The sequence below is a fragment of the Saccostrea echinata genome, unplaced genomic scaffold, assembly GCF_033153115.1.
Source record: "Saccostrea echinata isolate AGI-Se365-2 ecotype Australia unplaced genomic scaffold, CSIRO_AGI_Sech_v1 ptg000005l, whole genome shotgun sequence".
In the NCBI taxonomy this organism is placed as follows: Eukaryota; Metazoa; Mollusca; class Bivalvia; order Ostreida; family Ostreidae; genus Saccostrea; species Saccostrea echinata.
Window position 1 is genome coordinate 7,267,501 of NW_026889754.1, and position 21,509 is coordinate 7,289,009.

General features: G+C 35.3%; 1 pseudogene; it reads left to right on the forward strand.

Moving 5' to 3' along the window:
• Window positions 1-1,250: 1,250 nt before the first annotated feature.
• LOC133179586 (uncharacterized) lies at window positions 1,251-20,596 on the forward strand (annotated as a pseudogene).
• Window positions 20,597-21,509: the final 913 nt, after the last annotated feature.

The following is a 21,509-nucleotide window of genomic DNA, read 5'->3' on the forward strand; positions in this document are numbered from 1 at the left end:
CCGTAGTACTTTTGATAGCTGTGTTCTGATTGGTTAACTTAGCTTTAGGATCTTTGATAGTCATTTGTTTTTATTTTGGACCTTGCTAGGGTATTTAAACCCGTGTTCGAGCAGTTTACTTCACTTCGTTAGGGATAAGCCTCATGGCCTATACACCATTCATTTTTACAAGTTTTACAGAGTTATCGCTCTTTGTCACTGCGGCGTTGTCGTCGGCCGCCATTATGGTGCTGACAGCGTGACAAGAGTGACACTATGTCCTACGAATAGAGACGTGACAGACACTGTGTTGTCTTTTTTTTGTTAAATGCGAACGCGCTAAATACGACTGCCAAAGTATGTCGGTAGAAAATAAACATGCCAAGAAAACTTGTATGTTTTAAGTAGTTGATTTTATTAACTCGTGTCTACAAATACGCCCGAAGTGCTATTTATCCAATATCTGAACTTGACGTTATGTCGATACGATATATTCTGGTGAGCTTGAGATAAAAGATACCACAGAGTCTGACACCCAAGAAGTATCAGCTGACAAAGTTTGATAATCCTAGGCCTAAAAGTATTAAATTTAAGAGCCGGACACGAGAAAAGCTAACAGACGGACGGACGGACATGAACCCCGTAATACGTCCCGTCTGAAGACGGGCGTATAAAAACGATTCCAGACTCGCTAAAATCGAATTCTCCACGCATTGAAAGGGTTTGCTAGTTACCGGAATAGATGCTTAGTACGACTCTGCAATACTTGCTTTCGACTGCCGATATTCGAGGTAAATCAAAACGTATATTAAAAAAAAAAAATACATTCACATTTATCACGTTTTAATTCTATTAATAAAAACTATTTATAAATAACACTTAAAAAGACAAAATGTCGAATCTCTGTCCGTTTTTAACAAAATGGGCCCTGGCAACAGTACCAGCCAACCAGGGAGGTTGTGTATACTTTTGTTTATGTATCTAGTCAAATTAATTTGTTTAAGATTCAATTTTTCTGTTTTGTTGATCATTTATCAAAAGATTAAGAGAGAGAGAGAGAGCGCTGTGTAAATATCTGGGTCCGCCGTCATAAAACATACTTAAGTCTGAGAATGTTCTCAAGTCTGAGAATTTTCTCAATTCCTCAATTCTCAGACTCAACCGCCGCCATAAAAAAGTTGAGTAACAAAAAAATTCTCAGAATCAGTTTTAATTCTCAAATATTTGAGAACACAAAAAAGGTTACTTAAGTCTGTTCTCAACTTCTCAAAATGGCCGCTGTGCATAGAAGAATCAGAAGAAATCGTAGACGTCGAGGGTTGTTGCCATATCCAAGAGTGTTTAGGGACCGTGGAAATCCTTTAGAAGATTTGGAAGAAGAAGAAGTTTACCAGAGATACAGATTCCGTCCACAAACTGTACTGTTCATTACCGCTGAGCTTCATGACACTTTGGAATCAGACACAAATAGGAACCAGCCCATTCCTGCTCTCCTCCATGTGCTAATTTTTTTTAAGATTTGTGGCAGTACTCTTGAAGTTTCTCCTTCACTACTGTTAATATCTTAGTGAGGAGTAAAGAAAGAGGCTTGGTTGAATATTTACTGGAACCTGCTATGTATCTTTGTTTGTAAGGATTTTTATGAAATTTCGGAATCCAATATAAATATGGTAATTCAAAATTCATTTTGGTTGTTTGGAAAATTAAAAATATTCAAAACTGACATATGATTTTGAAGAATTTCTTCCTTAGAAAGGGAACTATAAGTCAGATTACCACTTGTAGAATTAAATTCAAGTTCCTCTAAAATACATTTAATATAATGAGCCTTACAAACAAAGACAATGTTGGTACCTGCTTTGTCAGCAGGGACCAGTACGTACTGATCATGTAATCTATCTAATTCTTTTTTCACTTCTGGATTATTGAATACAGAAGGATAGATGGTTCTCATATTGCCCCTCAATTTTTTTGCGCGATTTTAACATACATCTGATACATTTAATCCATTCTGACAAAGTGTAAAAGTCTTCTTTTTCATGTCTGGCCAACGCCTGGCGTAGTCCTCTACAGAATCTATAATATTTATGAAATTCCGACGCCAATTAAAAGATCGGGGTTCCCTATATTTAGGACCTTTTAAAATTAGTGACCTAAGGTACCCATTATTAACTACATTTGCGTCACCTGTAATAACGTGTCCAGCAGGACTCTAGTTATAGGGTGAAGAAGAACATGAACACGATGGAGGATTATGTTTCAGATATTCGATATCCAGGCCCTGTAAAGTTTTCTTGTAATTAAAATGTTTGGAAGCAATAGTCGATGTATATTTGTAGGAAATACAAGGTGTAGTCTTTAACTTGAAATATGGTGGAATACAAGACTGGACCCTTTTGTGATTAAGAATATTACTTATATTAACCGCGTCAATTCCTTTGTTGGCATATTGAAGTTTAAGGAAAAAACGGATTGATTTAGCTGCATTTTCCTCAGTAAAACGTGGGGGTTTAAAAAGCCTATAATTTGCGATATCCATAATCACAGATCCAAGCCTATATTCTGGTGTCGAGGAATCAAAAAATGGACTTGCCTTGACCTTTTCAAGAAGACTTTTTAAAAGTTTCAAAGGAACAGAGTAAAGTTTGGTGCGAATATGATGTAGACATAACTGTTGATTTACGTAAGGTAGTAATGAATCAAAAGAGACATCGTGTATTAAAGGTTTATTATAAGACCGATACCCATGACTACGCTTACGTCTCTGTGTATGGTTAAAAAGTCCCATCACATTTACATTGTTACACTGTGGACTGGAAAGATTTCCAACACTATCGACATTGTCACTAATAATAATTCTCTGAAAGTGCTTCAAACTTGGAGTCCAAAAGAATTGTCTAGTGGACAATGGCCAATCCGTTGCTGGTCTTACGATGTCTTAAATCGACATCCATTTCCCATGAATTGCGCTGTTTCTAGACACCATTTTATTTTGTGAAGAGCGTATTGTTGGTTTTAGTGTGTGTGTTTTTGTATTGCTGTGTAAGCTTTTATTATTTTATTGATGCATTGGTATTAAACTTATGAAAAAAAAAAATTAATAAATTGTCTTTGTTTCATTTACTTAATATTATTTTAAGGAAGTTGCATGCGCTGAAAAAAACATCATTTCTTTTAAATGCTCTAAACTTCATTAAAATCAGAAAGGGGGTTGCATTGAATGTCGGACAGGAAACAGATTATTATTTTCAAATTGAACTTATAATGTGAGACAAAAAGTTAAAAAGAATTAAAAAGGAAGATGGTAAAGAAACAGTGTATGGTGTTTCTTTGTGAAAGATACGAGAATTGCAACAATTAAGAAAAAAAAGGGGGTTGAATGTCCTAATAATTCCTACAAAATACAATTTCGTAATGAAGTAAAAATTATACTTTTAATTTATCTCCGAGGTGAATTATAACGGAATAAATGTATTAATTGAAAAATGGGAAGAATTTATTACGTTATACATAAATTGGTGGGAAAACATGAAAAGGGGTGTGTGTAATTGTGGTAAATGACGGAATATAATACTAAATTATGAATAATTTGTTTTTCTCTGATCTAAATTTATAACAGAATAAATGTATTGATTGAAAAAAAAAAATTTACTTTATTCCGTTATAAACTATTTGGGGGGGGGGGGCTGATTGTGCTAATATTTGATATAATGTAACATTTATTCCGTGATTATTGTATAAATTTTTTTCTCTTACATAAATTTTATACACGGAAAAAAAGTATTGATGATAAATGGTATGAATTCAAAAGATGTACTTTTTTCCGTTATAAATAAATTTTAAGGAAAAAAAGTGAAAGGAGGGTGTGTGTTTTTCCTAATAATTGCTGGAATATAACAATGCAAAAATTTTTTTTCTCTCCAAGGAAAATTTATAACGGAATAAATTTATTTATGACAAATGGTTTAAATTCAAAATATGCACTTTATTCCGTTAAAGAATTTAAGATAAAAAAAGGGGGTTGTGTTTTTGTTTGTTTGTTTATTGTTTAACGTCCCTCTCGAGAATTTTTCACTCATATGGAGACGCCACCACTTGCCGGTGGAGAGCTACAAATTTTGACCTATACTCGGCATTCAGGGCCATTGAGCAGTGAGGGATCTTTTTCGTGCCAGCACCTACTGCGACACGGGACCTCGGTTTATACGGTCTCATCCGAAGGACCGGTCTCCACGTCCCACAGTGGGATTCGAACTCGCGACGTAAGGATCAACTCCTTACGCCGCGACTCTAGAGCGAACGATCTAACCACTGCGCCACGCGGGCGACAGGGGGTTGTGCTATTAATTTCTGGAATGTTTCATTTACTCACTAATTATTGTACAAATTCTTTTCTCTGTCCGAGGTTAATTTCTAAATAAATGTATTGATGAGAAGTGTGAATTTGAAAGATGTACTCCATTCCGTTACAAATATGAGAAAACATTTTGAAAAAGGGGACTGATTGTCCTAATAATGGTAGCTTTATTTGTCTTTAAGGAACATATCAATTAATCCGCTTTGCGGTTTATAATGCGTAAACTGCCCCAACCCAGGTTATACCCGTATAACTTGGGTAGGTATTAAATCCATTCCTGAAATGCAAATTTGCATTAATTTTCTTCATATGGAAAGGGAGGTGTCTTTTGCAGAGATCGCTGTTGTTTAGAAACGGAACAAGTGTACTTACTAACAGGGGAAGTGTTTTTGAAGTTAATAAAATTAACAAATTATTACACAATAGAGGAAATATGTACTTTTATAGTTTTCTGTAGTACTCATTATACCCCCGCTCCAAAGGAGAGGGGGGTATACTGTTTTACCCTTGTGTGTCTGTCTGTCTGTCCGTAACAAATTTTTCGTCACAGTTTTCTCAGGAACTACTCATCGCAGATGCTTGAAATTTTAGCACACACTTTGTTGAGGTATGCCATATGGTGGGATTCATTTTTGTACGAATCTGATATCAACTTCCTGTTTATCTGTGCGTCTGTCCGTACCATACATAACAAATTTTGGTCGCAGTTGTCTCAGCAACTACTGATTGCAGATGCTTGAAATTTTAGCACATTCTTTGTTTAGGTATACCATATGGTGGGATTTATTTTTATACGAATCCGATGTCAACTTCCTGTTTATCCGTGCGTCTGTCCGTACCATACATAACAAATTTTGGTCGCAGTTTTCTCACTTTTCTCAGCAACTACTGATTGCAGATGCTTGAAATTTTAGCACATTCTTTGTTTAGGCATGCCATATGGTGGGATTCATTTTTGTACGAATCCGATGTCAACTTCCTGTTTATCCGTGCGTCTGTCCGTGCCATACATAACAAATTTTGGTCGCAGTTTTCTCAGCAACTACTGATTGCAGATGCTTGAAATTTTAGTACATTCTTTGTTTAGGCATGCCATTGGTGGGATTCATTTTTGTACGAATCCGATGTCAACTTCCTGTTTATCCGTGCGTCTGTCCGTACCATACATAAGAGAAATTTTGGTCGCAGTTTTCTCAGCAACTACTGATTGCAGATGCTTGAAATTTTAGCAAGCTCTTTGTTAAAGCATGCCATATGGTGGGATTTATTTTTGTATGAATCCGATGTCAACTTTCTGTTTAGCCGTGCATCTGTCCATAACTGAACTTGTGTACATTCACATCAGTATATTCACATCAAAGCAGGGGTATTACTAGTGAGCATTGGCTCACAGACTTCTTGTTTATTCTGTTTAAGAACAATGGTCGTTTTTTTCTAGTATTTGATTTCTGCACGGATTTAAATGTATTCCAGAACAGGTTAGGAAGAAAAGACCTTTGTTAGTAGCATGGCACTGTAGAGAAGTCTCGTACACTATACTTTTTACAGAAAACATGGAATTTAACGAGTCGAAAATCCTGATGCTCTACTACTAGTATATGCATGTTTTTAAGAATATACAATCCATGACAAGACAAACAGAAAATCTTTCTTCATCATATGTTTATTTGTAAAATTCTCACTGTGTATAATACTCCTTTTATTAGCATCGCGATGCTAATAAGTTTAATAAGTTTAATCTGTCTCGTCTCTCTTTATAAACTCCTGTTATTAGCATCGCGATGCTAATTAGTTTCGGGCATTTCCCCCGTATAGACGTGGCATTTTTAGAGTGAAACACCCCAAAAACTCCAAGCCCCATTTTTTCTGATGAAATCCCCCAAAGGAACCTTTCTCCCGGGAATACTTCCCTTTGTGGAGCTTATAATGTTGATATTTTGAAATGTCGTCTCCCTCGAAACGTCAACAAAGTTTGGGTTCGAATATTTAACGAGCTAAAAGCGTAATATGTAGCGTAACCTCCTCAGTTGACGAATTCACGAGAAAATAAATCCAGAATACTTAGACAACTATGAAGTTTTTTAAAATATAAACATAATGTGGGATTGTTGATCAAACAATGAAATAAAAACAATAAATTCAAACACGCATGAAACTATTTGTTGCCCTAATTATTTAAAGTAAACTACTGGTGAGGCTTTGGGTGAATAACTTCGGTGGATAAATTGTGGTGAATCGACGCCACCAACAATTCCTTATCACCAATACCTTTGCTGCTGTAAAGCTATGGTGAATCAACGCCACCAACAGCTTTCTATAATGCAAAGGTCTTAAACGTGAACTCGGTGTAAAAACATCACCAGTAGTAATGAGCTAATTCCTATTTAATAAAGGTTTAAGTTTCAAGAACTCTATAAGCATACCATAAACTAGTTATAATTGTAACGGGGACCGTTACAGATGTTCCTCAAACGCTCCCCAACTCCCTTTTGGTGTCATTTCCTGAGAGCTTCATTAAATAAGGCAATCAAGTATATATGTCGTTTTACGCATTACACGCGGGCGCACGTGCATACATGTGCAGGATGACCATCTCATCTTTTCTACACTATTAATATATTTTATAAAACTGAGTATGAAAGAATAACATCAAAAAGTACAAAAGTAACGGCTATATCTAGTATATTGGTCATTTTACGCTTTGCACGCGCATGTACGTGCGTGCATGTGCATGTTGACCATATCATCTTGTCTAATAGATAAACATATTTCTATATTCTGAGCATCGAAGCATTTTATAAAAAAGTACAACACTGAAGGTTATATCAAATATATAGGCCATTTCAGCATTGCACGCGCGCGCACGTGCATGCATATGCATGACCATATCATCTTGTCTACACTTATTATATTTCTATTTATTTAGTTTCGAAGCATTTCATCAAAAAAGTTTAAAAGTTACGGCTATATCAATTACATTGGATATTTAACGCATTGCGCGCACGTGCATGCATGTTCTTGCATTCAATTTTGATAGTAGGATAATGTTGGAATCCATTATACCTATTTGTATTCTAAATTTCATCCTGTTTTGTCGAGAACCAAGAAAGGTATAACCATTTAAAGTTTAAGCCAATCAGATTGCAGCACTCGTGCATGCGCGTGTTTTCATAATAGTTCTTATATGTTATATTTTACAACTTACTAATGTATAACTTTGTTTTAAATTTCGAAGTATTTTGTCAAAAAAAACAAGAAAGACTTTTGTTTCAGCCAATCAGAGCGAAGCACACGAGCATGCGCGTGATCGAGTTCATGCTGATTTGACCATGTCATCTTGTCTACTCTACTAATATATGCTTATATAATAAGTTTCAAAGCATTTCATCAAAAACTTTAAAAGTTACGGCTATATCAAGTACAGTACCGACCGGACACAACCTAACACCAGAGCGAACCCAAAGCGCACCCCGGGTTCGCTGCGGTTCCGCTTTCAGAAAATTTCGGACCGCTCTGAGTGCACTTCGGGTTCGCTCGGGGTCCGCTAGAGCGAACCCGGCGTTCGCTTTCCAGGTTCGCTTAACGCACTCATGCGTGAAGCGGACCCCGCTTTAATCTTGCCGTCAGTAAGCCCCGCCCCTTGTATATTCCAAATACTGCAGTGAAATCGATCATTACTGTTTTTATGGCGATCGAAACATGTACAGGTACGTGACAATATGGAGAATGTTGATAAATTTTTCAAGAATTTCACCATATATTCGACGTAGAATTATCACTTTTATTTTTTCTTAACTTACAAGCTAAGTATATCTCGAAAGAAAAAGAAGAAAAGGTGTTGTATTTATTTTCGATGTATCGGATGGTGTGAAATTGATAAGAGTATCTTAATAAAAAAAAAAGCTTTTGTAACAAAATTGGAACTTACCTCATATATAAACAAACTATATATTAACTTTTAATCTATATTGTGTTTCGTGTATTTGATTAATAAGGACGAATGTGTATAAGGCATAATAATACTTATATGTCCTTGAGAGCCATTTAGGTTCTCATACATTCTTTTCTATATACAAATTGTGTCTTAAATGTAGTTCAATATTGATGTAAATATTAATGTGAAATATTATGGGTCAGCGTGACATGTCAGCTTGACATTGATGAAATTTCATAATTGAACGAAAGACCATTATCTAAATATTTATGTGGTCAGCATCCCATTATTGGTATCTTATAATTAGATGTATCTAAATATTTATGTGGTCAGCATCCCATTATTGGTATCTAATAATTAAATGTATTGGGAAATGACTTGATAACATCAATTGACCACATTCAATATTGTAATTGAACACTTGATTAATTCTGAAAGTAAATCGAACGAAGCAATTTCATAAATGTACGGAATAATTTAGAAACTTTCCAATAATAATGCAATGATGTGACGATTGGAAATATTAATATATATTCTGAGACTGGACGGGCGGAGGACAGATTAAGAAATTGAGATGAGAGACACACAGAAACTAACCACTATACGAACTTAAGAACTTTCTGCCTCCCCTGTACTAGTAAGGCTTCTATTGGAATTGACTGTACTAGTGATTGTAAACAGTACTGGTGATTTGTACTAAGAACTCTTACTTGGAAGCTGTGCTGACAATTTGTTTTAACTGTTTATCTACATGACGTCTATTGTACAACTGTGACTTGATATATATATATATATATATATATATATATATATATATATATATATATATATATATATATATATATATAACCGTATCCAAGTCGTTGTGTTATAGACGTTCATTTGGTGCCGTGACCAGGATTTGTATTCGAACGTGGCTTTGAAAACTGCAACTTCTACTCCGTTCTGTAAGTATTTATTATCTCTGCCATAATCTCTTGTAAAAATGTCTGAGCAAGAATTTATAACTGCTGTAAAAGGACTTTCAATAAAGATGGACAGTTTAAATCAAAATTAAGGTACAAACCAAATTACACCTTTTGATGGGGATCCTAAATTATTTAAGAGATGGATTAAAGCGATTGAAAAACATGCTTTTTTGTAGGGGATTCCTACTGAAAATGTAAAGATGATAGCTTTCAAAACTAGTACAGGGGCGGTAAGTGATTTTATTCAAAGATATTTTAAAACAAATCAGCGGGTGGAATGGGACACCCTGAAAGCAGAACTCCCCATGAGATTTGCGGAGATAACAGACTCACAGTATGCTTTTATGCTGCTAAGGCAAGTTAAGCAAGACAAATCCGAAAATGTTCAGATCTTTGCTGAACGGTTGCTCTCTATAGCAGAAGAAGCATATCAAGGTACACAGGACATGAGAAACACGAAAACCAACTTGCTGGGTTCTTTGTCGATGGCTTATACTCGGACAGATTAAAACTGAAGGTCATGAGAGATAATCCTGCTAATATGCAAGATGCAATTAATTCTGCCCGAGCTGAATTTAACTTGCAACAAAGATTTCAGCTGAGAACTGGTCGACATTACTCTGTCCCGGTAAATTACACGGGAGAACCAATAGAGGTTGATCATTATAGGTATAGAAGGGGAACCAGAAAAGACCTGATCCAAATAAAGTAGCTGCGATTCGCACTTTACCTTCACCGAGCACTGTAAAAGAAATACACAGTTTTATCGGTATGTGTAGTTATTACCGTCGATTCATACCGAATTTTTCAAAGATTGCAGAACCCTTGGTATCATTAACAAAAAAATATGCAAGATTCAAATGGAATGACGATTGCCAACAAGCTTTCGATTTCTTAAAAGAGAGTCTAACTAAAGTGCCACTTTTATCAATACCCGATCCAAATAAAGAGTATATTCTCACACTGATGCTTCTGACACAGCAATAGGCGCGTGTTTAGCCCAACCAGTAGATGAAAACGAACAGGAAAATGAAGTGAAAATATTGGGTATTAGAAATGAAAAACCTATTTGTTATCTTTCACACAAATTAAGTGACACACAAACTCGATGGTCTTCAGTAGAAAAAGAAGCATTTGCAATTCACTTTGCACTACAAAAATTTGATCACTACTTGCATAATGCTAAATTTGTCATTCGAACTGATCACAAACCATTAAAATACTTGTTAGAAGCTCCAATGAAAAACAAGAAAATCTAGTTATGGGCTTTAGGTATCGCCGGATACAATTGCCAAATAGAATATATTCCGGGAACTGAAAATACTTGCGCAGACTTACTATCTAGAACGCCACAAACAAACGTGTTAAGTCCATCTGAAAATGAAATTAAAAATGAACAAAATGATCCAGACGTGCATGAGAACTCTTTAGAAATCAATTACATCAATTCAAACGCGATAAATCCTAAAGATTATGTCCGTTATGACATAGATGAGCCTGACATTCCTTTTAAACCTCAAATCAAATTAAGTGAAAACACCGAAGTAAATGTAGCTGAAGAACAATCTAAAGATTCTGAAATAAATCGGATTGTCCGACAATTGCAACAGGGCACAGCAAAGGAATCAATAAGTGACAAACATCTCATTATTGATGAAGTGTTGTACTATTTGTGCTCTCATTCAGTAAATGTTTTATCGGTCTTTTCCTTACTTTGTCAAGTTGAAAATTTAGGAAACTCTAGAATACTCAACTATTTGAATTTTTATTCATTTACAGTACATATAAATATTAGAGAATTTAATTATCTGTTGCCTCGGCATTTTTTATTCAGATTTGTGGAAGAACTCAGGTATTTGGATATTCTTACATACGTGTGAGAACACAGCTTACCAATCAAAGGTAATGTTGCGATTCAATCGATTTCATTTTTTAACAAAGCAAACATTGTTTTCAGGTATCTCTAAACTTGATGAGCAGAGTATATTAGGGAGAACGGAATGGCAATTTTCTATTATAATATATTCTTTACGAAAAGAATAACTAACTGCTTCTAATTTTGGTAAAGCATGGCCTAAACGTAGGCCATCAAAGACGTTTGGAGAACAAGAGGCCCAAGGGCCTTAACGGTCACCTGAGTATAATACAACAATTTAGAGGATCTATAGAGTATAAAATGAACTGAAAGGTGAAGCTTTGTTGCCCAAAGCAAGAAAAATAGGGTGATCAGGATCAACAAAATAAATAGTCTAGGATTCATTAACAGTTCATAAATTAGGTTCTAATTTGTTCCCCATTTATCACTATCACCATACAGTATATTAAAAAACTATTGGTGCTTCTGTACTATTTTAATTCCTTGTTGAAATCTCTTACATTGGCCTCTCTTGGTCTTTAATGAACATTTAATAAGACAAGTTATTCTTGTCTCATTTTATGTATTACTTACAAGTCTACCTGATCATTAATACTATGAAAGTGCTTTTTGAATTATACAATAAAAATTCTTGTATAATTCTCTTATTCTATGAACCGTTCAAGTACATTAATTACAGTGATTAATTGCCAGAAGTAAATGGCAAAGGGAAATAGCTCCTCTCAGTAGAATACAAATGAATAGATCCCTGGCCAGGACCAGAACACTTGACCAAATGGTCCAGATGTTCAAAAATCTGGTTAAAATACCCTTCCTAAATAAAACTTTTACTCTGCCTCCGATATGCCCAGGAGCAGAGAAGATTTTCAACGAAATAATGCATTTTTTTTTACCACAGATTCACTATATTATCATTAGAGCCCCCCCCCCCCCTTACACACCGAGAAACACCAGAGCCTCTGACCCTGGGACCAGAAGTATGCTCATCATAAGTAATCACTTTGTTTATCTGCTTAATACTAAGGAGCAGACAGGATTATTTAATAGAATTAATACATTTTCACTGTATTATCAAGAGCCCCACCCTTACACAAGCACATCTGACCAAGTAGTCATGCAATTTACTTCTCTGGAAGAAGCACTCTTGCTCATCATAACTATACACTTAGCTTCTTTGGATTTTAACCAGAAGCAGAAAAGAATATTTTCAAAGAAATTTTGCTTTTTCACTATATAATCAATCCCCCCCGCCCCCCCCCCCCTTTCCACCAGAAACCTTGACCCAGGGGCCATGAAATTCACAATTTTGGAAGAGGCATCCTTGCTTATCATAACAATGTACTAAGTTAGTTTAAATAATACCCAGGGGCAGAGAAGATTTTCAAAGAAATAATTCACCTTCACTATAGGATCTATATAGCCCCGCCCTAGCACCAAAACACCTCTCCCTGGGGCCATGAATTTCACAATTTTGGAAGAGGCATCCTTGCTTATCATAACAATGTACTTAGTTTTTTTTAAATAAAACCCAGGAGCAGAGAAGAAGATTTTTTAAGAATTAATGCATTTTCACTATGTAATAAATAGAGCCCCGCCTTAGCACCAGAACCCCTGACTCTGGGGCTATGAATTTTAAAATTTTGGAAGAGTCACTCTTGCTTATCATATCTATATATTTAATTTGTTTCAATAATACCCAGGAGTAGAGAAGATGATTTCCAAAGAAATAATGCGCTTTCAAAATATGATCTATATAGCCGCACCCTAACACCAGAACCCCGGACCCTGGGGCCATGAATTTCACAATTTTTGTAGAGTCATCCTTGCTTATCATAACTATGTATTCAATTTGTTTCAATAATACCCAGGAGTAACGAAGAAGATTTTCAAAGAAATAATGCACTTTCACTATATGATCTATATAGCCCCGCCCTAACACCGGAACCCCTGACCCTGGGGCCATGAATTTCACAATTCAAGCGTAAGCTCAATGCTTATTACAATCATGCCAACAATTTGACTGCTTGATGTCCAGGAGTAAAGAAGAAGATTTGTTTAAGATAGCCCTAATTTGACTGTTTTAGCCCCACCTCACAGGCCCCAGGGGGGCAGGGACCATGAAATTCAGAATTTTTGTACCCCTTCACCCATTGATGCTATAAGCCAAAATTGGTTGAAATTTCTTCAGTGGTTCAAGAGAAGAAGCTGAAAATGTTCAAAAGTTTACGACTGACGGACGACGACGGACGAAAACAGATAGCAATAGGTCACCTGAGTGACTCAGGTGACCTAAAAATGAGATTGGGGAGATAAAAGGAATATTGCTAGAGTTGTACAGCAGACTATCATTAACAGTTCACGAATCCAGAACTTGAGAGTTAAAGGATTCAAATCTTCAGACTTTTAACAATAGATTGTGCATATACAAGATACTTTATTCCTGCAGATCGCTCACATATACCAGAACGAAAGACAGTAATGTGCTTGTCATACTTATAGGAGCTAAGCATCTCTTCAGTCATGTGAAGTTGGACTCCCGATTGGATACAACTGTCCCGAGAAGAACCCTAACAGGAAAGGGCAATCAGCCATATGGCATTTAGACACTGTTACATGTATGTTGGAGCGTGGTTGGATACACGGACCGCACAGACTCTGATGTTGTTGTTATGTTATAGAACGTCAGTTAAGGAGCTGCCCAGCTGTACACCCAGAGATGTTATTAAGATTCTAGAGAAAGACTTTGCTCATGACAAGAATATCTCAGGATGACATTGCACTCCTTAACTGTATGTCTTTTATTTCAGTTTGGCAATGAAAAAAAATTGTCAATCTCGTCTATAGCTCTGTTTGAGGGAAATGGTGGTGGAAAAATGTTCTCATACAATTTGGAAAAACTAAAGGATGGAGATTACAGACGTGCCCGAATCCTTTTGGGAATGAGCATCCTGCGTGATGGGGAAAGGATTGAAATGTTTGCATAAAGATACGTATTGGTTTTTATTTGGACAAACGGTGTTGCCATAGTTACTAAATTAAAAAAAAAATTTGAAATTCTTTCAAAACTTCCTTCAAGCTTGGCTTAATGGTGGCTTATAGGTCTCTAATGATGGCCTAATGGTTGTCTGTAAGTCACCATTAGGCACGTGTTGGGTGGCCAGAGTCGCGTTGACAAGTTTCAGACTGTTTCAAGATTTTTTTTGGAATTATCGTTACGAAATCGCCGTTATAAATGGACTATTTTCCAAAAATGCAAAAGGATGTAATTCAGATGTAGGGGGACGGGGGGTGGACAAGTTGAGAGGCATTTATATGAACGAAATTCCATCTGAACTTTCAAAATTAATACGCTTGAAATCATCTAGAAAAACACAATTGTATTTTGTTGACCGCGATCCCTAGCACTTTGGAGTTATTTTGAATTACCTGAGGAATAACGGGGAAGTTGAAAGCAGAACCTTACCAGAGGAGAAAGGATACCTGGCGGCCTTTCTTGTAGAGTATAAATAAAATGGATGTGCCAAGTTTTTGAAATGTTACAAGAGACTTGAGATGTGTAAGTGCCATATGATATGACAAACCCAACTATAAATGAGACCATGATCTGCACAGATTCAAGACTGTAGATACATGTATTGCCGGGGGGGGGGGGGATGTTATATATAATAATTAGCATTCTGATTCAGTAATCTCTAGTATTTTACGAAATATTAAAATAAATTTTAATTAAACGAATCACACAGTAGTGAATTGCTATGTTAACTAGAAAACTGACTAGTCAGCAAGTATAGTAAATAGAAATTTTCATGCAGTGAAAAATCAAATCCTCATTAACTCCAAAGTCCATCATTGCAGTACCTCGAAATAACACAGCTGAAGAAAACGGATTTTGATTCTGAACCGGTGGAATGTGGAAGCCGAATACCAGTTTGCTGTCGATGATAAGTCCTTTAGGTGACTCCGGACAGGAAGCTTTTGAACATGATTCTCCTATGAAAGAATGTGCTGAAATAAAAATAAAATCTATACCAGAAAGCTCCAACACTTTTTTTTAGCCATCTTGCTATTGAACTCCTACTTTATTGTTGGAATGTTTTAAAAGAAAATAAAAGTTTTGAAGATTTCAAATTTTCTTTTGTTCTCTCTAAACAGTGTTTTAATGTAAACACTGCACAAATTGTCTTATCATGAAATGTATATATTTTCATCAAATTTCTAATATTTGCTGTTTTCTGCAAATCCTCAATAAAAAATTAAGTTTTTCTGTAATATTAATTAATATGAACATTTGTCACAGGATTTTTATTTTGTATTGTTTAATGGTCTTTTGAGCTTGAGTACGGTTCGTTATCTCCATATACATGTATTTCATTTACTATATGTTACTATAATGTATTATAATTTGCGCCACAGTCACAACGGTGGGCGCCATTGTCAAGGGTGTAACTTTTTTAAAGTAACAGTAGATGTTGAATAAGAAACTCCGGAACAACCAGACACTGTCCAATTTATTTTATTAATGAATAATCGATATCATTATTGATATCACTGACATGGTGATCTACTATAGATATGAAAAGCTTACGCACTGTTCATTTACATATTTAATTGAAATTTATAGCAAATATTTAATTCATAAATTACGGACAATAAAATAGTTTAATTAAAATACCTTACCATGTAGACAGAATTAAACTCCTAATTATAGGATAAGTTACGACGGTCTGCGGTAGCGTCTGTCTGTTACAGAGGGTTTTTCATCAAGTGATGGGTTTTCCAATCACACGACATGTTATGAAAAACAGGACTTTAATTTGCGCCATGAAAGGTAAGTTATCCCCCCCGGTAAAACAGCAGCTCAGGTTAAATTGTGCAATGTCAGATCAATCCCAGACAGCATTCACGGAATATTTTCTATACCGGGAAAAAAAATGTTCATGAAGATATGATAGCATACAAGGGTAGGCTATCATTTCAACAATATATAAACCCGCATAGCCATCAAAGTTTATAATCGACGTATGGGAAAGAGCTTGCCCTCAATACTAAAATTGCCCTGTACAATGATATGAACAAATAATCAATGTTCATGGAATTTCTAAGAATATCTGAACACCTCAGTAACAAAACTGAGGCGTGCAATCTGTGAACAAAGCACTACAGATGCATGTCGAACACGTCACAAAAAAACAGGAAGTCTGTGATCGAATGCTCACTAGTAATACCCCCGCTCTGATGTGAATATAAACTCTCATGTTGACATCAAATTCAAACAGAAAATGAATTCCAACATACAGCATGTCTAAACAATAAGTATGCTAAAATTTCAATCATCTTCGTTGAGTATTTGCTGGGAAAACTGCGACAAAAATTTGGTACGGACAAACGCACGGATAAACAGGAAGTTTGATATAGGATTTGAAAAAAAATGAACCCCACCATATGGCATGCCTTAACAAATAGTGTGCTACAATTTCAATCATCTGCGATGAGTAGTTGCTGGGAAAACTGCGACAAAAATTTGGTACAGACAGACGCACAGAGAAACAGGAAGTTGACATCGGATTTGAACGAAAATGAATCCCACCATATGACATGCCTAAACCAGAGTGTGCGAAATTTCAATCATCTGCGATGAGTAGTTGCCGAGAAAACTGCGACCAGAATTTGTTACGGACAGACACACAGACAGCTAGACAGACACACAAGGGTAAAACAGTATACCCCCTCGGAGTGGGGGTATAAAAATCAATTCGGAGGCTCAAAGTATTTGCAGTGACATTATGAGGATGATGCAATATCTCTAAATAAAAGTGATCAGAAAGACATAACAGAAATATTTCTGAAAATATTCCCTGGAGCTTCATTAGAAATGAAAACCTAAATGCAATCCCAAGCACAAGCCTTAGAGCTGAATATTACTCGTAAAAGGCATTGTGCACCATATTTCTCGTTCATCGCTGCTATCTGCTACAGCCCCATGTAAGCCGCAGACCTCATAATTTCGCTGCAGAGGTCTGTCAAGTATACACGTACATCTTACATTGCCGTGTTACTCGGTCGGTGAAATTATTTTCCGAGCAACATCAATGTCAATGCATTATTCATAATCAGAAAATGCACACAAAAAAACGACGGATAAACGCACAAAATCTAGATCGGTCAGGAGTGTCAAGTGTGCAATCGGGTATAACGAAATCGAAGGGTTTATATACCTGTGTTACGGTGACTTTTCCCCCTGCTTTCACGAAAGCGAGAGGATATTAAATCTCATTCGTCTGACCCCGTGACCGTGACGATTGATCTACTTTTCTAAAATGTAATCTTTTCTTACAACTTTTGATTGGCAAGAGATAGGGCTTTCATATTTGACGTGTGCATTACCTGTGAGAAGATACCGGGTATTTCCGAGCGTGCTATGATTTTAAGCCTGGACCTTGAATTTCATGTTTGGCCTAATTTTCAAAAATTTCAATTTTGGTAATTGCTTGTGAATGACATATAATGGGGCGTTTATATTTGACACAATACGCCATAAATAATGACATCCCATCCACTAAGACACCGAAAGCGGGGGATCACAATTCTTTGAATTGGCTTGCTATGAGTAGTGTTCAGTTATAAGTTGCAAAAATAGGAAGTCCATGAAATGGGACAAGATGATTCTTGGTGGACTTTGGTCTTCTTTTACTTTGACCAGTCGTCGCCCGCGTGGCGCAGTGGTTAGAGCGTCTGCTCTACAGTCGCGAAGTAAGGAGTTGATCCTTACGTCGCGGGTTCGAATCCCACTGTGGGACGTGGAGACCGGTCCTTCGGATGAGACCGTATAAACCGAGGTCCCGTGTCGCAGTAGGTGTTGGCACGAATAAGATCCCTCACTGCTCACTTTAAGTGCCGGGTATAGGTCAAAATTTGTAGCTCTCCACCGGAAAGTGTTAGTCAAAACTTAAGTTTGTTCGAATCGGGGAACTGGAAATAGGATAGGGAGGACACAGTGTATGATCAAAGTTTTATTTAGGAATTGTTTCATTATTTTACGTGAGGATAAGTATTTATCACAAATGTTTTCCTCCTGTATACAGTCAACAAGACTCATTGAAACGACACAATCATGCAGAAAGATTGTAACTCTAAATGATGCCTCAGGAGAGATAGATATCAAGTTCTGGGGAAAAAAATGGTCTCTAAGTCAAGTTCTATAAGTCCTTTTGAAGAGGGAACACATCTTACAGTCACAGCAGTCAAAGTAGATTATGATGGGGGGGGGGGGGGGCGCTGCTCGTTAAATTCATCATCATCAACAGCAGTTCAAGTATTGATCAAAATATTACTAAACTCGCACTGATACATTAATTATTTTTATTGATTAATCATTCACTATTCATTTATCATATCCCTTTCCTTAATTTTTTGTACTTAATTCAAATTTTTAACAACAGAAATTGGAAAAAGAAATATTTTATTTTTTAACAAATTTTTACAAAACATAGTTCAGGCCAAAAAAAAAATTGTGTGTTTCCTATTACATGGAATTTTCAAATAGGGTAGGTAGGTAGGTTGTCTCTTTTTTTAACCGTATTGGGGTGAGGATTGAAGATTAAATACCTATTGAACATTATGAACTTGAGCATGATGGATGAAAAATAACTAGGTTTAATCAAGGTCTAACCTAGGCCTAAAATTCAGGGACTCTTCATCCCTCCCTCAAAGCAAATTAGGGAGAAGTTTTAAAAATAAAGGGTGGCTTGATACAGCTATGATTAACTACTTTTACTTCCCCCCATTTTAAAACATTAAAAAAAATCAGAAATTATTTATCAATATGAATTTGAATTTTGTAATTAAATTTTCATTCAAACTACCTAAAGAAAAAATCAATATGCAGCAAACCGTAATTATGGTTCAACGTTTTTTTTAGATTTTATTACCCAAAAAAAATTGGGCAGACATTTTCCTTCTGAAACGTACTTGTTTTCTTAAATATTTTTGATCGGTAACAAATGAATAACATATTTCCCTTACTGGGCATATGTTATTGAATCACTTCACTTTGTTGCATAATACACCCATATGGGTCAAGTTATTAATAGAATGATTTAATGACATTTTTTCTGTTTACTGATATTAGTCCGACCCATATCTATTTACGTCCATGATACATGTATAAACAGTAAGCTCTTTGACAATAGTGTGATATCTGTATTTCTTTCCAGTATAGCATTTATGTGTCTTAAATGGCATGAAAATAACTTAATACTTAATTTCAAAACATCGGCCATCATTTATTAGATACTAGATGTATGTTGCATCACTAATTTAATACAATCCCATGTTGATTCTTACTGACATTTTCAGGCTTGTTACTGTGAAAACGGCTTTACAGGAGACAATTCGTTACATTTTTCTCTATAATTAATTTGAATAGGATAATTTTATGATTATATTAACGACACGAAACAGCAACGAACACAGACTTCTTGCAGTCAACAAATGCGCCGCCATTAGGATTTCGTAAGAGAAAGAGACGGTCATGCAAAACTTGTAATTTTCCAGAAAAAAAAATTGTAGGGTCGGGAATTTGGCTGAAAAAAAAGAAAGAAATTGGGTAGTTCGGGTAACCGGAAACACACATTTTTTTTGGCCTCGCATTCAATTGAAGTATTTCTCCCATCTCTTATAAAAAATTTTACCAGTTGAAGGAAGACTTTGATAGTTTACAAGGCGAGATAGAGGCAGCATGTTTTGATGAGTATGTCTACATACTTTCATTTATTTCATCTCTGTCATTTCAGTTAAAGATGCTATTAATTTTACATTTTATACAAACTTTCTTATCTATCTACAATTTATACTAAGAATTTTTTTTTTTTTTTTTAAATTACCAGTTTGTCTTCTGTGCGGAAGATAAGTAAATTTCTGTTTTCTTTACGCCTCAATACTTCATATTTTATTTTCATGGATATAGGAATTCCTTACTTATTCACGTATTAAAATTTTATCTTTCTAAACATAAATTCATTTGATAGGTTCATTGTACAAAAGAATCTTCATTATATAACCACAATTTTTAATGTGTAATCCAAAGAGTATTTTTACCTTTTTAATAGTCCAGAAGATTAGTGCATAACAATAGATTAGAAATAACGCAAAAAATCCCATTAATCAGAGTCACTTTTTTTCTATTTTTAGTGACAATATGTCCATCATGGTACATGTAGGAAACAACATATTCAACATAAGTGACACCCTTATGCGAAGAATTTTTCCAAATCTGAAATTCTGTCCTGGAAAAACACTGATGGCCATTACTTCATCTAATCAAATCCCAGACTTGTAAGTACATGAAGTTATTCTCAATTCTGTGAAATGCAAAACACATACATATATTAAATGGTTCAGCTTTTCGTCACCATCAACAAGAATTTTCTAATACATCAGAAAGTTATTTCAGGGTGGAGGTAAACAATGATCATGAAGATTAAGATGAATACTACCTACCTATCGATTCAGAAGTAAAACCACTCCACAAGACTGTTTTTTTATATTTGGGTTATGGTACCTGAGTCATTGACCTTTCCAATAACCTTCGACTGTATTATTTATTGTAATTGTATAAAACTCGGTCTTAGAGAAACTAGTCATGATATATCCATCAAACCTCTTACACTTCTTACTAACAAATAAAAAAAATAATCGCTGAGCTTTTGCCAAAACTATAAAATTCATAGCTACTTCAATTTTTCCTAATATTTTGATAATGCATTGCTTCTAAAAATCTGTACTCATGGACATTTACAATGCAAAATCCTTAAAAAGAAAACCATAAAATTTTTAACCTCCCTGTAACATTGTTCAGGTGTCAAAATTAAGTTCATTTTTACACCTTTACTTAAATAACAAAATCATGGCTTAGATCCTGTTTTCAAGCATTTAAAGGATTGAATAAAAAGTTTATATTGTTTATGATTCCAACTAGACATGCATTGTTCCAATATACTAAAATGGAAAATGTACACTTTTTATTAGAATTTAAATGAATACTTGTGCTATTTTGTTATTTACAACCTTGCTTGACTTACTGCATTGTGGCAATATGTTTCACATGTACTTGCAATTTCTTTTTTAAATCTCTCCAATTTGATTTTAGTCTACAATTGTAGAATACCCAATTGTATGGCCGTTTTTTGTAACATCATACATGAGGATCCGTATTAATTATGATACCATACTTGTATGGTAATGACTAATCATTGTAACCATCATCAATCTTTTTTTTTTATATAAAGAAACATTCGTTGAGTGTATAATATTTGCATTTTTTTTTTCATTTTTATACACATGTATATACATGTTTACTCTCAGTTTCCTAACTTAATCATCACATAAATAATTTGC